The sequence below is a fragment of the Oreochromis aureus genome, linkage group 11 (genome assembly GCF_013358895.1).
Source record: "Oreochromis aureus strain Israel breed Guangdong linkage group 11, ZZ_aureus, whole genome shotgun sequence".
In the NCBI taxonomy this organism is placed as follows: domain Eukaryota; kingdom Metazoa; phylum Chordata; class Actinopteri; order Cichliformes; family Cichlidae; genus Oreochromis; species Oreochromis aureus.
This window is the reverse complement of record NC_052952.1, coordinates 36,597,406-36,611,425: the sequence shown is the minus strand read 5'-3', so window position 1 is coordinate 36,611,425 and position 14,020 is coordinate 36,597,406. Positions and strand designations below refer to the sequence as shown.

General features: G+C 38.1%; 1 protein-coding gene across 10 annotated transcripts in view; it reads left to right on the top strand.

Annotated features, from left to right (window-relative positions):
* LOC116330579 overlaps nucleotides 1-14,020 on the top strand; it is a 285,981-nt gene that overhangs the window by 25,181 nt on the left and 246,780 nt on the right. The window lies entirely within an intron of this gene.

The following is a 14,020-nucleotide window of genomic DNA, read 5'->3' as shown; positions in this document are numbered from 1 at the left end:
GTTAATGCTATCGAAACAGTTTGTGTTGTTAATCCTGAATGATTCTTGGTCACAACATTTGGATCATCGGAGAATGGTCATTTTAATCCACACACATTTGGAAAATCACATAGTTTGACCATAAAAAATCCCAGAATAATTAGTATGTGAGATTGCTAAAGCAAGATCACTAAAGGAAAATATCCTTGCATGTCACTTTGCTTTTATTTGAAAATTTCAAGTTTTTTATGTAAAACAAAAACAACAAAAACTTAAGACGTTAAAGATGTCCTGATGAAGTTTGTGAATATCTAGATCAATGGTGTTTCCACCTGAGAGTCTGCAGGACATAGACTGAGGCTGGGTTTTAGGAATACAAGATGGTAACATGAGACATGTTAAGTTTGACAAGAGTAACATCTAGTTTAAGGTGTGAGAAGTAAATGCATCACAGAAGCTAAAGACGAGTTGCTTGTCTTTAGATTAGTTCAGATAAATTGAAAATAAACTGATTTGAACAGGTTTGATGCATTATACAAAAAAAAGGTCCATGAAACAGTTTGCATGATCTAAGCAAGAGTCACTCGGAATCTAAAAGATTAAGTACACTTACTGATTGTACTTTTACTACATGAGCTAATGTAGATTATGTAGATCTAAAAGCACGCTGACTGAAAAAGAAGCACACATTTGGAGAAACTATGCTGTAACTTCTCATATTGTGAAGTTTTTCTGACAAAAGTGAATTGGAAACTTATGCTATACAGCTTAATAAGGGGTCCTGTGATGGGCCATGTGCAATTACACAAAAGAACAAGTTAAATTTCACCATAACCCTGACTGGAGAAAAGGGCAGTTTGGAAATTTAAATGACATTACAACTGATGCACATTACTCTAAAATAAGTGCAGGGAGTGCAGAATTATTAGGCAAGTTGTATTTTTGAGGAATAATTTTATTATTGAACAACAACCATGTTCCCAATGAACCCAAAAAACTCATTAATATCAAAGCTGAATGTTTTTGGAAGTAGTTTTTAGTTTGTTTTTAGTTTTAGCTATTTTAGGGGGATATCTGTGTGTGCAGGTGACTATTACTGTGCATAATTATTAGGCAACTTAACAAAAACCAAATACAGGGAGTGCAGAATTATCAGGCAAATGAGTATTTTGTCCACATCATCCTCTTCATGCATGTTGTCTTACTCCAAGCTGTATAGGCTCGAAAGCCTACTACCAATTAAGCATATTAGGTGATGTGCATCTCTGTAATGAGAAGGGGTGTGGTCTAATGACATCAACACCCTACATCGGGTGTGCATAATTATTAGGCAACTTCCTTTCCTTTGGCAAAATGGGTCAAAAGAAGGACTCGACAGGCTCAGAAAAGTCAAAAATAGTGAGATATCTTGCAGAGGGATGCAGCAGTCTTAAAATTGCAAAGCTTCTGAAGCGTGATCATCGAACAATCAAGCGTTTCATTCAAAATAGTCAACAGGGTCGCAAGAAGCGTGTGGAAAAACCAAGGCGCAAAATAACTGCCCATGAACTGAGAAAAGTCAAGCGTGCAGCTGCCAAGATGCCACTTGCCACCAGTTTGGCCATATTTCAGAGCTGCAACATCACTGGAGTGCCCAAAAGCACAAGGTGTGCAATACTCAGAGACATGGCCAAGGTAAGAAAGGCTGAAAGACCACCACCACTGAACAAGACACACAAGCTGAAACGTCAAGACTGGGCCAAGAAATATTTCAAGACTGATTTTTCTAAGGTTTTATGGACTGATGAAATGAGAGTGAGTCTTGATGGGCCAGATGGATGGGCCCGTGGCTGGATTGGTAAAGGGCAGAGAGCTCCAGTCCCACTCAGACGCCAGCAAGGTGGAGGTGGAGTACTGGTTAGGGCTGGTATCATCAAAGATGAGCTTGTGGGGCCTTTTCGGGTTGAGGATGGCGTCAAGCTCAACTCCCAGTCCTACTGCCAGTTTCTGGAAGACACCTTCTTCAAGCAGTGGTACAGGAAGAAGTCTGCATCCTTCAAGAAAAACATGATTTTCATGCAGGACAATGCTCCATCACACGCGTCCAAGTACTCCACAGCGTGGCTGGCAAGAAAGGGTATAAAAGAAGAAAAACTAATGACATGGCCTCCTTGTTCACCTGATCTGAACCCCATTGAGAACCTGTGGTCCATCATCAAATGTGAGATTTACAAGGAGGGAAAACAGTACACCTCTCTGAACAGTGTCTGGGAGGCTGTGGTTGCTGCTGCACGCAATGTTGATGGTGAACAGATCAAAACACTGACAGAATCCATGGATGGCAGGCTTTTGAGTGTCCTTGCAAAGAAAGGTGGCTATATTGGTCACTGATTTGTTTTGTTTTGTTTTGAATGTCAGAAATGTATATTTGTGAATGTGGAGATGTTATATTGGTTTCACTGGTAAAATAAATCATTGAAATGGGTATATATTTGTTTTTGTTAAGTTGCCTAATAATTATGCACAGTAATAGTCACCTGCACACACAGATATCCCCTAAAATAGCTAAAACTAAAAACAAACTAAAACTACTTCCAAAAACATTCAGCTTTGATATTAATGAGTTTTTGGGTTCATTGAGAACATGGTTGTTGTTCAATAATAAAATTATTCCTCAAAAATACAACTTGCCTAATAATTCTGCACTCCCTGTATAAGGACCATAAATGGCACCTGTAAGAGACATGGTTACGAAGAGGATTTCAAACTCCAGGCTGTCAGTCACGCAGTAGAAGTTGGGAACAGAGCAGCTGCGAAATCTGTCTTTGTTATTATGCTCAGCGTCTTTTAGTTCTCTTCGGGTTGTTTTGTTGCTTTACTTAATTTATTATCAACAACAATATAAAATTATGCACAAAAGGAATTACTAATGTACAAAAAAAGTGTTTTTATTTATATATGTTTACATATAAATATATACGATGGCCCCTAGAGACAAAGCACGTATAAACTTGAAAAGTGCGTACAAACTCCAAAACACATTGCTAGCGTTAACTGAACTTCTAAAACAGAGCTATCTAGATCACTTACACAATTGAAAGCATATGTGTATTGTTTGTGTATTTATACACAAGCACTCATATATATTCAAATAATTTAAAAAAAAATTAATTTTCCTGTTACTACCACACACCAAATCTGGTCGTTGGTACTTCCTGGCTTGTGTAGCCACTAGGTAACAAAAGCTCAACACTGCCCCCTAGCATCCTGGAGCACTTCTGTTGTCTTTTGGAGTTTGTACGTGCTTCGGCGTTTGTATGCGCTTTGTTTCTAGGGGCCACTGTAAATATACTTTTATTTTGGGGGCAACCGTGGCTCAGGGGGTTGGGAAGCTCATCTGTAACCTTAAGGTTGCCGGTTCGATCCCCCTGCTCTCTGTCCTGGTTGTTGTGTCCTTGGTCAAGATACTGTACCCTACCGCCTACTGGTGTTGGCCAGAGGGGCCGATGGCGCGATATGGCAGCCTCGCTTCTGTAAGTAAATGGTAAATGGCCTGTATTTGTATAGCGCTTTACTAGTTCCTAAGGACCCCAAAGCGCTTTACATGTCAGTCTGCCCCAGGTCAGGGGGGGGGACCGTGAGAGTTTGTGACTCAGACTTTGATTCTGAATTTCCTAGTTCGGATTAAACTGTTACTGCTGTTACAAAAGCACGGGTTTAACTAAGGACTTAACTATGGGTTAACAGATTTTCGCACGCACAGGGGCCCACGAAGAGATGGCATTTTAGGTCACTCTGTTATTAGAAAAAAATCGATCTTTTAATGATCAAATTTTTTTTGAATTATTGAAAATATGGAATTTTAATCATATGATATTTTTATTAATATCATAATTTTATTAATAATATATTTTTATGAGTACCAACAACTTTTATTACTTCCTTTATTACTTCCTAGGTCATAAATCGTTTTATTGGGGGTCGTAAATATCTTGTTTGACATAAGTGGTTTAATATCCTGACCACAAAAAAACGCAGCTTTATGTCTGAAGATCAAAGGTCATCTTTTAAGGTTTTTACAAAGAATTGAATTCAACCATAAATTTATTTTTACCACAATGTCAATGTTCTGTTATCTAAAGATCAAAGAGAAATTTGAATTGTGCATCGCTGTCATGTGACCTCTGTTCTTACCAGGTAAAAATGATGGAGTCTCTTATTGAGCTGCTTTTGGAAACACTGGCTGATCTGAGAGACAGGGAGCTCAAAGACTTTATCGAGATCCTGAGAAGAAAACGTGGCTCACTGATCCCAATGATTCTGTCTAAGATGTCAGACCTGCAGGACGTGCAGGACGTGGTGTTTTTCATGGTGAGGACTTTTGGCCGACAGTCAGTGACGAAGACCATGAAGGTTTTAAAGGAGATGAAGAGGACTGATCTGGCTCAGAGGCTGACAGACAGCAGCTCAGAAGCTCAAAGTAAGATAATAAAGAAAAACGTTAAAATGATAAAAGTGGTTCTTAAAGTGTTTCTGCTTCAGTTCATATTAGAAACATTCAGATTTACAGAGAAAAGAGAGCATTGTTGACGAGGGGCAAAAAATGATGTTCAGCAGGTTTAAATGTAATTTTTTGTTGATCTTTTTATATGTTTTTAAAGCTCGATTAGCTTTTATCAAACACTTATTTCTATTTCTTTTATTTTCTCTTTTTTCAGACAAACATCTGGATGAACATCTGTCTGCACTGATCCATAAAGTGAGTAACGTCTCATCTGTCTGACTCTGCAGAGTTCAGCTTTGATTCAATAAGATGCAGTTTGAAAATCATAATTTCATCATTTAGATTAAACAGTTGTCACAGAAATGTATTTAGATTTAAAACCAAACATTATTAAAAAGTGTGTTTACATAAATACATCTTAATAAATAAAATAATAAAAGAAGTCGCTCAAAACATTCAAACTTTAAAACAGCTACAAAAACATAAATCTGTAATTTTCTCAGTGAGGAAACATTTTTTCTTTATGAATGTTTGCTTTGAATTTTCCAGGTTGCAACAATGGCAGCTGTTACAGATCTGCTTCTAGAAACACTGGAAGATTTGAGTGATCAGGATCTCAAGGAGTTCATGTTGTTCCTGCAGTTCACTTGTTTTCAGAAAAGTCTTCCACAAAGCGACATGGAAACTAACAGAAGCGAAATAGTGAGTGTGATGGTTGATAAATGTGGTCATCAGTCTGTGGAGGTGATCAGGGAGGTTTTAACAGACATGCAGAGAACTGATCTGGTGCAGAGGCTGTCAGAGAGCAGCTCAGGACTCAAAGGTAAGAGGAAATAATCTGTCAGAGTTTCTGTAATAATGTCAATAAATATGGTGGGATTACTTTTTAACTGAGTGTAAAAGTATTAAAAACATAATATTACAGCTCAAACTGAAAACAAAATCAAAAGAATTAAATCAGAAAAACTCACAACAAGAACTGCATAATATAAACTTTATTATTATTTATAAATGAAAGAATGTTTCCTCTGATTTATTTTTGACAGACGTTGATAAATTAACACATTCAAGTTGTACAAACGATAAGACAGATTTGTTCAGGTTATTGAATCAGTGACTTTCTTTAGTAAATGTTGTTTTAAAGCTCTTTGAACTTCTTTCCTTTGAAAATATTTTTCTTTGTTTTTTGCATTTTGAGCTGATTAATATCAGTCTTGTATTGTAAATCGATCTTTATGTTAGCTTTGATTTAAACTCCACTATGGAGACAGACGACCTGTATGAGGTAAATGATTCAAAGTCTTTTCATTGATTTCTCTGTGATTGTGTAACTATGGCCTCCTCCTGCCTTCAGTCAGCACAGCTGAAAGTGAAATATTAAAGCTTTTTATTGTCAGGACTCAGTGTTATACTCAGGATGAGCACACATAAAGGACACACACAGTGTCTGTATGATGTAGTTACAGTTTGTATTCAATGTGTTGCAGCTGCAGGATCATCAGCTGAAGGATTTGATGTGGAGGGAAACAGAGAAAGGTCAGTGTCCAGAAAACACATCAATCAATAAATACACTCATTGATATGAAGATGAAGAAGATGAAGAAGATGAAGAATTACTGAATGAAACAGAACTGGATCATTTCCTCACACTTTGATAGTTTTCCATCAAATATGACTTCATGTTAACAAGTTTAATGTTGTTATTAATCCAACTTACAAGGATCATCAGAATGAAATCAAAGTATCAGTTATTTCAAAGTGTCTGATTATTAACACTGATGTTAAATCAGTCATGAATGAACCTTTTAATATTTCTTTTCTGTCAGAGAAACACTCTGAGGATGAACGTTGGCCTGCACTGATCCACAAAGTGAGTCATGTCACATCTGTCTGACTTCAGATCATCCAGCTTTCATTTCATAAATACAGGATAGAAATCTTCAATAGAAACAAATGATTTGATTTTGATTGGAAAAGTCAAAGTTTGATAAGTTCAGTGTGTGCAGTGAGGTCGGTCTGCAGCAGGTCAGAAAAGTCCTGAACTTGTTAACAGAAGCAGAATAATTGTTAATCAGCTGTTTGTGATCATTGTGACAAATATGACCAATGACATCATCACCTTATGTGATGGATGATGTCATCTAAACACATCTTCCACATTTCCAAAGTCTAAGCAGCTTTGAAAGAAAAGCGTCTGGACTTCTTTAAGTTGCTTGAAGATGTTTCACCTCTCATCCGAGAAGCTTCTTCAGTTCTAGGGTCAAATGGTGGAGAGTCCCAGATTTAAGCCCAGTGGGAGTGTCCCTCCAAGAGGGAAAATGGACCCCCTATAGGGCTTTGGCGTTCACGCCGCAATGTATTGTGGGAGCGCAGCGCCATCTTCCTGGGCCACGAATCAAAACAAACACATTGTGTTGGAAGCACGGTTGCTAGAATTGTGCTTAAAAGCAGTTTAAAAGAGAAAGGATGGTACAGAGACAGATTGCGTCTGGATGCAAAGAGACGTTACTTGCAGAAAATAGCGTGCAGTGGAAATGTGGACCCGTATGAAATACAGCCGTGGAGTAGAAACCATGAAGACCAACCGCTATCGATGTAGCCTGACATATTTTCGTACCTTGTCTGTGGAGTCAGCGCGTACAAGGTGAAGCAGTTTCACAATTATAAATCTCTGGAAGGACACATCCACCAAAGATTGGGTACAAGATTTGTGAGTACGTCGTCATTCAAACAAAGGTAAGTCAGCTTGAGTACTGCGAGTGAAATGCGTTTGATTTCCCTGCAAACATTCAGATTAGTGCAGCATAAATTCATTCATGAGGGGGAAATTACAGTGAGAACATGTGGAGGCTGTTAGATGGATAACATAGTGAGTTCAGTGCATTGATGAGACTTTGTCCTGAAGGATTTAGTTATTCTTTATGGTTAAAGAAATTGCAATTATTTATTAATGTTTATTATAAATAATCCTAATTATATATCTTGCTTCAATGTTTGTGTCCTGTGTCACTAAAAATACATTTTATTTTAGTTTTATACATTGATTAATGACCTGCAGAATCTCCTTATCATATTACGTGTCCATGATTGTCACTTAAAGTCGAACTTTATGCTTTCTCCATCTCTAAAGTGATGACATCCTCGCATTACATACTTTAGGTTCATTTTCTGCAGGCAGGTTTCTGACAGAGAACAGGCAGATTTAGAATATAACATGCAGCGTTCTATAGATGGATACATAAAATAATGAAAACTTACATGTATGTGCTAACTTTCTGAACACTTTGTTACATTTATGATAAAGTAGATAAAACACATTTATGTCGGCCTTGGCTCATAGTTCTTGTCTTTAAATGAACTTTGTGTGTGTTTCAGGTGCTGCACTCTCAAAGACTGAATGAACCAGCATTGCAGCCATGGGTCACTGTGAGCATCACAGGGAAGGTTGAAGCCGCCCACTGCACCTGTATGGCCGGAGTCGCGGAGACCTGCAGCCATGTCGCTGCTCTTCTGTTTAATGTAGAAGCAACAGTGCGGATCTGTGGCACAAGGCCTGTTACAGATGAACCTGCATACTGGGTTTTGCTGGGTAATGTGACCAAGATACAGCCAGAGGTTGGCCATAAGATAGACTTCTCCTCTTCAGCTGCCCCAAAAAAGGCTCTTGATCAAAACATAAACAGACCATCTGTATTGAAAGGTAAAAGGAGCCGTCCTCAAAAAAAAATCCCACCTGCTACTGTGGAGGAGTTGTCACCGCTAGTGGATACTTTGCTGGAACACAGTAAAGCTGTGGGTTGTGGGAATGACCCATAATGTTTTATCTCAAAATCAAAACACAAGAAGTGCAATCCTTCACTGCACACATTAACGCCTTGATAAGAACATCACGTTCACCAGAGAAGACACAAAGGATAACTGTTTGCCTTTCCTGGACTGCGCCGTGCACATTGAAGGAAATGGAAACCTCAACATGGAAGTTTACCAGAAGTCCACACACACAGACCAGTACCTCCTCCTTGACTCCCAACACCCTCTGGAACACAAACTTGGAGTAATCAGGACCCTACACCACCGGGCAGAACATGTTCCCTCTAAGCCTGAAGGGAAAAAGAAGGAACACACACATGTAAAGGAAGCTTTTATCCCAGTGCATTTCAGACCCAGCAACACACTCAGACACAAACTGGTTCACCTGAAAGACAAAACTCCTAAACACAAACTTAACAATGTGGTGTATGCTGTACAGTGCAGCGAGGAATGCCCAGACTTCTACATCGGAGACACCAAACAGCCACTTCACAAGTGTATGGCTTAAAGCGTATGGGTTTAAATCTGGGACTCTCCACCATTTGACCCTAGAACTGAAGAAGCTTCTCGGATGAGAGGTGAAACATCTTCAATCAACTTAAAGAAGTCCAGACGCTTTTCTTTCCAAGCTCCTTGGACTTTAGAAATGTAGATGTGTTTAGATGACATCATCCATCACATAAGGTGATGATGTCATTGGTCATATTTGTCACAATGATCACAAACAGCTGATTAACAATTATTCTGCTTCTGTTAACAAGTTCAGGACTTTTCTGAGCTGCTGCAGACCGACCTCACTGCACACGCTGAACTTTTATACTATGATGACCTGGATGAATGAGAACCTTCACAGACATACATTTCTAAAGTGTTGATGAGAAAACAAACAAACCTGAAAGTGAGAAATGTCACATTTATCTCATGAACATTTTCTTTGACTTTTCCAGGTAGAAACGATGGAGTCTGTTATTGAGCTGCTGCTGGAAACTCTGGATGGGCTGAATTACCGGGAGCTACGTGTGTTTAACTGGACCCTATTCGAATTTAATTATGATGAATGCAACACATTTGTCTCATTGTTGACGTACATGAGGACAGACCTGCAGCACACGGTGTTTCTGATGGTGCAGACTTACGGCCAACAGTCAGTGGAGAAGACCATGGAGGTCTTAAAGGAGATGGAGAGGACTGATCTGGCTCAGAGGCTGTCAGACTGCAGCTCACTGCCTAGAAGTAAGACAACAAAATCAAAACTCATTAAAGTCATAAAACGGATTTTTATGTCTCATAAACTTCCAAGTAAAGTTTTCTTTGACTTTATAAATAATATTATTTGTAATAATGACGAAAAAAACACATCTTTAGCTTTTTATGACTGTTCTGGAGGAAAATATAAATAAATATATAAAAATGAGACCAGATTAAATAAAAATACTTTGTGAGGAGGAGTAAAAATGACTCCTTCATACTGTTTATTATTGCTGAGGAGGTTTCAGTGTAATTCTGCATATTGTCCATTTTTCCAAAGTCATATTTCCTGAATAATTGTCAGTTAGTTGTTAAATGTGTTTGTCATGAGTGACTTTGAGCCCTTTTCTCCTCAGAGAAACACTCTGTGGATGAACGACGCTCTGCACTGATCCACAAAGTGAGTCATGTCACATCTCTGATTCAGTACAAGACAGCAGGCTGAAAGTCAGAGTACTAAAGTATCATCAGTTCTCATGTTGAGTCATTTTTCTCATGATTTCTGCTGGATGTTTGTGACAAACTGAAGCTTCATTCAGTTTGACTTCTTCAGCAGTAATTTTCTCCAACACTAATGTCAGGATGTCTTTACCACTGAGGATGAGCTGAGGAAGTGTCAGCATGTACATTTGTCCTTCAACAGGACAGAGAAATCTGAAAACATCAAACACTTTCAGATTAAACAGGAAACTTTATTCTACTTACAAATATTAATAAAGAATTAAAGACAATCTGATATCATGAAAATATGCTCGATATATTTCAGTTTTTATCTGCACAGAGTGAGAGGAGAACTGCAGCCTGTAAATAAAAATAAAAACTATTCAAAATCATAAAAAGAGGATCACAGTTTTATAATTTCTTCGCTTTTTTGATAAACTGTAATCAGTATATAACAGCTTGTGTTTGGGTAAATAGATAAATAAATATGTGACTCCATTAATGTATTAACTGTTCCAGGTGGCAACAATGGCAGCTGTTAAACATCTGCTTTTAGAAACTTTGAATGATTTGAGTGATGAGGAGCTCAAGAAATTTAAGAGGCTCCTGCGGACGATCATTCCTTGGAGGGATCTGGTATCCTTCTCACGGTGGCTGAGTCGATCATCAACCAGAGCAGAGACAGTGAATCTGATGATGCGTACACTTGGTCAGCAGTCTGTGGAGGTGACCAGAGAAGTTTTCATGTACATGAACAGAACTGATCTGGTGCAGAAGTTATCAGAGAGCAGCTCAGCATCCAGAGGTAAGACCAACATGCATGACTGTAAACTCTGTGTCATCAATAGGTTTTTGTGTTGGTGGTGTCATGGTGGTGCAGTGGTTAGCACTGTCTCCTCACAGCATGAAGGTTGTGTGTTTGAGCCTCCTGGTTGGCTGGAACCTTTCTGTGTGGAGTTTGCATGTTCTCCCTGTGCCTGCATGCTTTTCCTCAGAGTGCTCTGGTTTCCAGTCCAAACACATGCTGGTTGGCTTTATTGCTGCTTCTAAATTAAACGTGGGTGTGAAAGGTTGTCTGTCTTTTTAAAACCTGAGGTGGACAGGTGTACCCTCTCTCATTATCACAGCTGAGAACCCCCAGTTACTTTGGTTGGACTGGATGGAGGGTTTCTTTGTTGGGTTCTTATGTCATTTTATTTTATTTGATATGATTTTCTCTTTTGAATCATCTGTGTCGTCTGAAGGCTGATTCTACTTGGATGTGTGACGATGTTTGAATCCTCAGAGTTGATTGTAAATGTCTTTCCTCCTCAGAGAAACACTCTGTGGATGAACATGGAGCTGCACTGTTGAAGAGAGTGAGTGTGACTTTAACTCAGCTTTCATTCAGTAGATTCAGGCTGTAAATCATCCTCATCTTCAACATTATACATGATGAAACAGACAAAGCATCTTTGAAACTGGATGCTTCTCACAGTGTTAATGTGGAGCTCTGCAGCAATAATGTTTCCACTGATGACAGAGTGAAGGATCTACTACTGACGATAAAACCAGGAAATGACATCTTTAGATTTTTCTTTGTCTTTAAAATTCTTCAACATCAAAAGTCAATAAAAATATTTATTACTGCAGTTCATGCACTCACTTTAATTTTATAAAATCATAACACAAACATTCAGTTAGTGAAAAGAGAACTTTTAGTTTTTAGTCCTGATGGAGAGGGAGTCATGTTTTCTTATGAGACCAAAGTTTTGCAGACACATAAAAACAGTTCATGAAGACAGCGAGGTAAACATCATCAGTACCACAGATGTTACCTTAAATAATCATTCTGAAAATTATTAATATTAAGGAAGTTGGGTTTTTTTCTATAAATATTTGATATTTCTACTAAAGTTACACTGAGAAAATTCAGTGATGGAAATCTTTAGTTCGTGCACATACACGACCTAAATAATAAAAAACAATAGGAGGTAGAGGAGGAGAAAGGAGAATTTTACAGATGTGGAAATGTTCTGTTTATATAACAGCACAGCTTTCTGTCACAATAATTAATACTGAACAAAATAATTGTGATTGTGATTTTTCCAATCATGCAGCTGTAATATTCTACATTTCTACTTCAGAGAGAAAACAATATTTAAATCTCCCAACAGTGAAATGACAGTAACTTAATAAATCCTTTGCATTTTTCAGAGAGAAGCACTGACGACTGTTAGAAACATTCTTGTGGAAATCCTGAGACATTTGAATCAAAAGGATCTCGAGGAATTCAATTTGTTGCTGCAGTTCACGCGCTTCAAAATGGGCCTGCCACAAATAGAGACATATAGAAACAGGATAGATGGACTAGTGAAACAGATGATGGATAAACTTGGTCAGCAGTCTGTGGAGGTGATCAGGGAGGTTTTAACAGACATGCAGAGAACTGATCTGGTGCAGAGGCTGTCAGAGAGCAGCTCAGGACTCAAAGGTAAGAGAAAATAATCTGTCAGAGTTTCTGTAATAACTTTAATACATTTTATTTATTCATTAAAGTTTATTTAACCTGGGAAAAAAAACTCTTGTGATTCAAAATCAAGAGTGTCCTGACCAAGAAGGACAGCTGTACGATCATAAGCTGCATAAATTAATAGACAAATCCATACAATAGACATCGTGTGATTATTCTTAACTGTGTGGGAAGTATTTTAAATATAATATTAAACCTTACAGTAAAAAATCAAAAGGATTAAATCAAAACTTGTCAGAGATACTTGCAACAAGAACTGTATAATATAAACTTTATTATCATTCATAAATGAAAGAATGTGTTTCCTTTGATTTATTTTAGACAGACGTTGATAAATTAACACATTCAGATTTTATAAACAATAAAATGAGACATTTGTTTTCATATTTCAATGTTTTAGAGTAAAAAAATTCAGGTTATTGAATCAGTGACTTTCTTTGGTAAATGTTGTTTTAAAGGTAGTAGTAATAAGGAGCCACTTTTATAGATCTGTGTGGCTTCTCATCACTAGGCGATTGATGGGCCCTGTGCAATCACACAAGAGAAAACTTAAACGTCTGTATAACCCTCCTGGAACAAATCCAGCAAAGCTGCTTCTAACACACTTTTATATTTCAGATCAGTGTCTAAAAAGCACCATTAAATAAATTTGCTCCTGAATCTATAAAAGTAATTCCTGTTTGTATAAATTCACAACACCGGTGATAAACAGAATTAACACCATGTTGTCTACAGGTTACCGAGAAGTTGTTCTGAACCGGTCTCCCAGAATACGATATGATAGTGCTGTTTTTAATAGAAAATGCTTTATCTCAGATTAAAATGTGTCAGGTGAGTTGTCTAACAAGATCCTTACTCTGGTTGGCATGGCCTTGGGCCGGCTGTTGTAGTGATTTGGCGCATTATTATTAAAATTGAAGCACACAACGCCGTCGCAAAACATCAACATTTGTTTATATACAAAAAGAAAAATCCTTTTTTACATAAAAGAATTCTTACTTCACAATTCATGACCATACAGTCCAGAAACCGATTACGTGGGTACAAAGGGTAAGTTCTCATCTTTAACCCATAGTGGTTCAGGTAATTTCTCAGGGACTTGGAAGGGCGGCCATGCCCAGTCTACCTCATCAATGTTACGAGAGTTGTCAAAATACAAAAAATCTTCCTCATGATCGGTGTCCGTACGTAGTCCAGAGTTGTGGTGGTGAGGGGTGTGCGCTCCACTCTGGCACTGGTGCGTCTTCAGCCCATTCTTCAAATGTAGGGTTCATGGATGAATCTTCAGAGACTGACGTTTGGCCAGCGTCCCTGATACAGTCGTTTCTGTTACCAGTGGCGGTGCTGTTTGTACCAAGTTCTGCCACTTTGATGGCTGTTTGAGCAGAAGGGCCGCAAGATGTCATCGTTTGCTGGCCTGTTCTCACGAGCTCCTAAAAATCTGGCTTTTGTTTTAGAAAAGAAAACAGATTGAATATCGTATAATATCCTATGATACACATTTATAAATACAGTAACAGTCTCGATTTACTTACCGTTTATGAAGT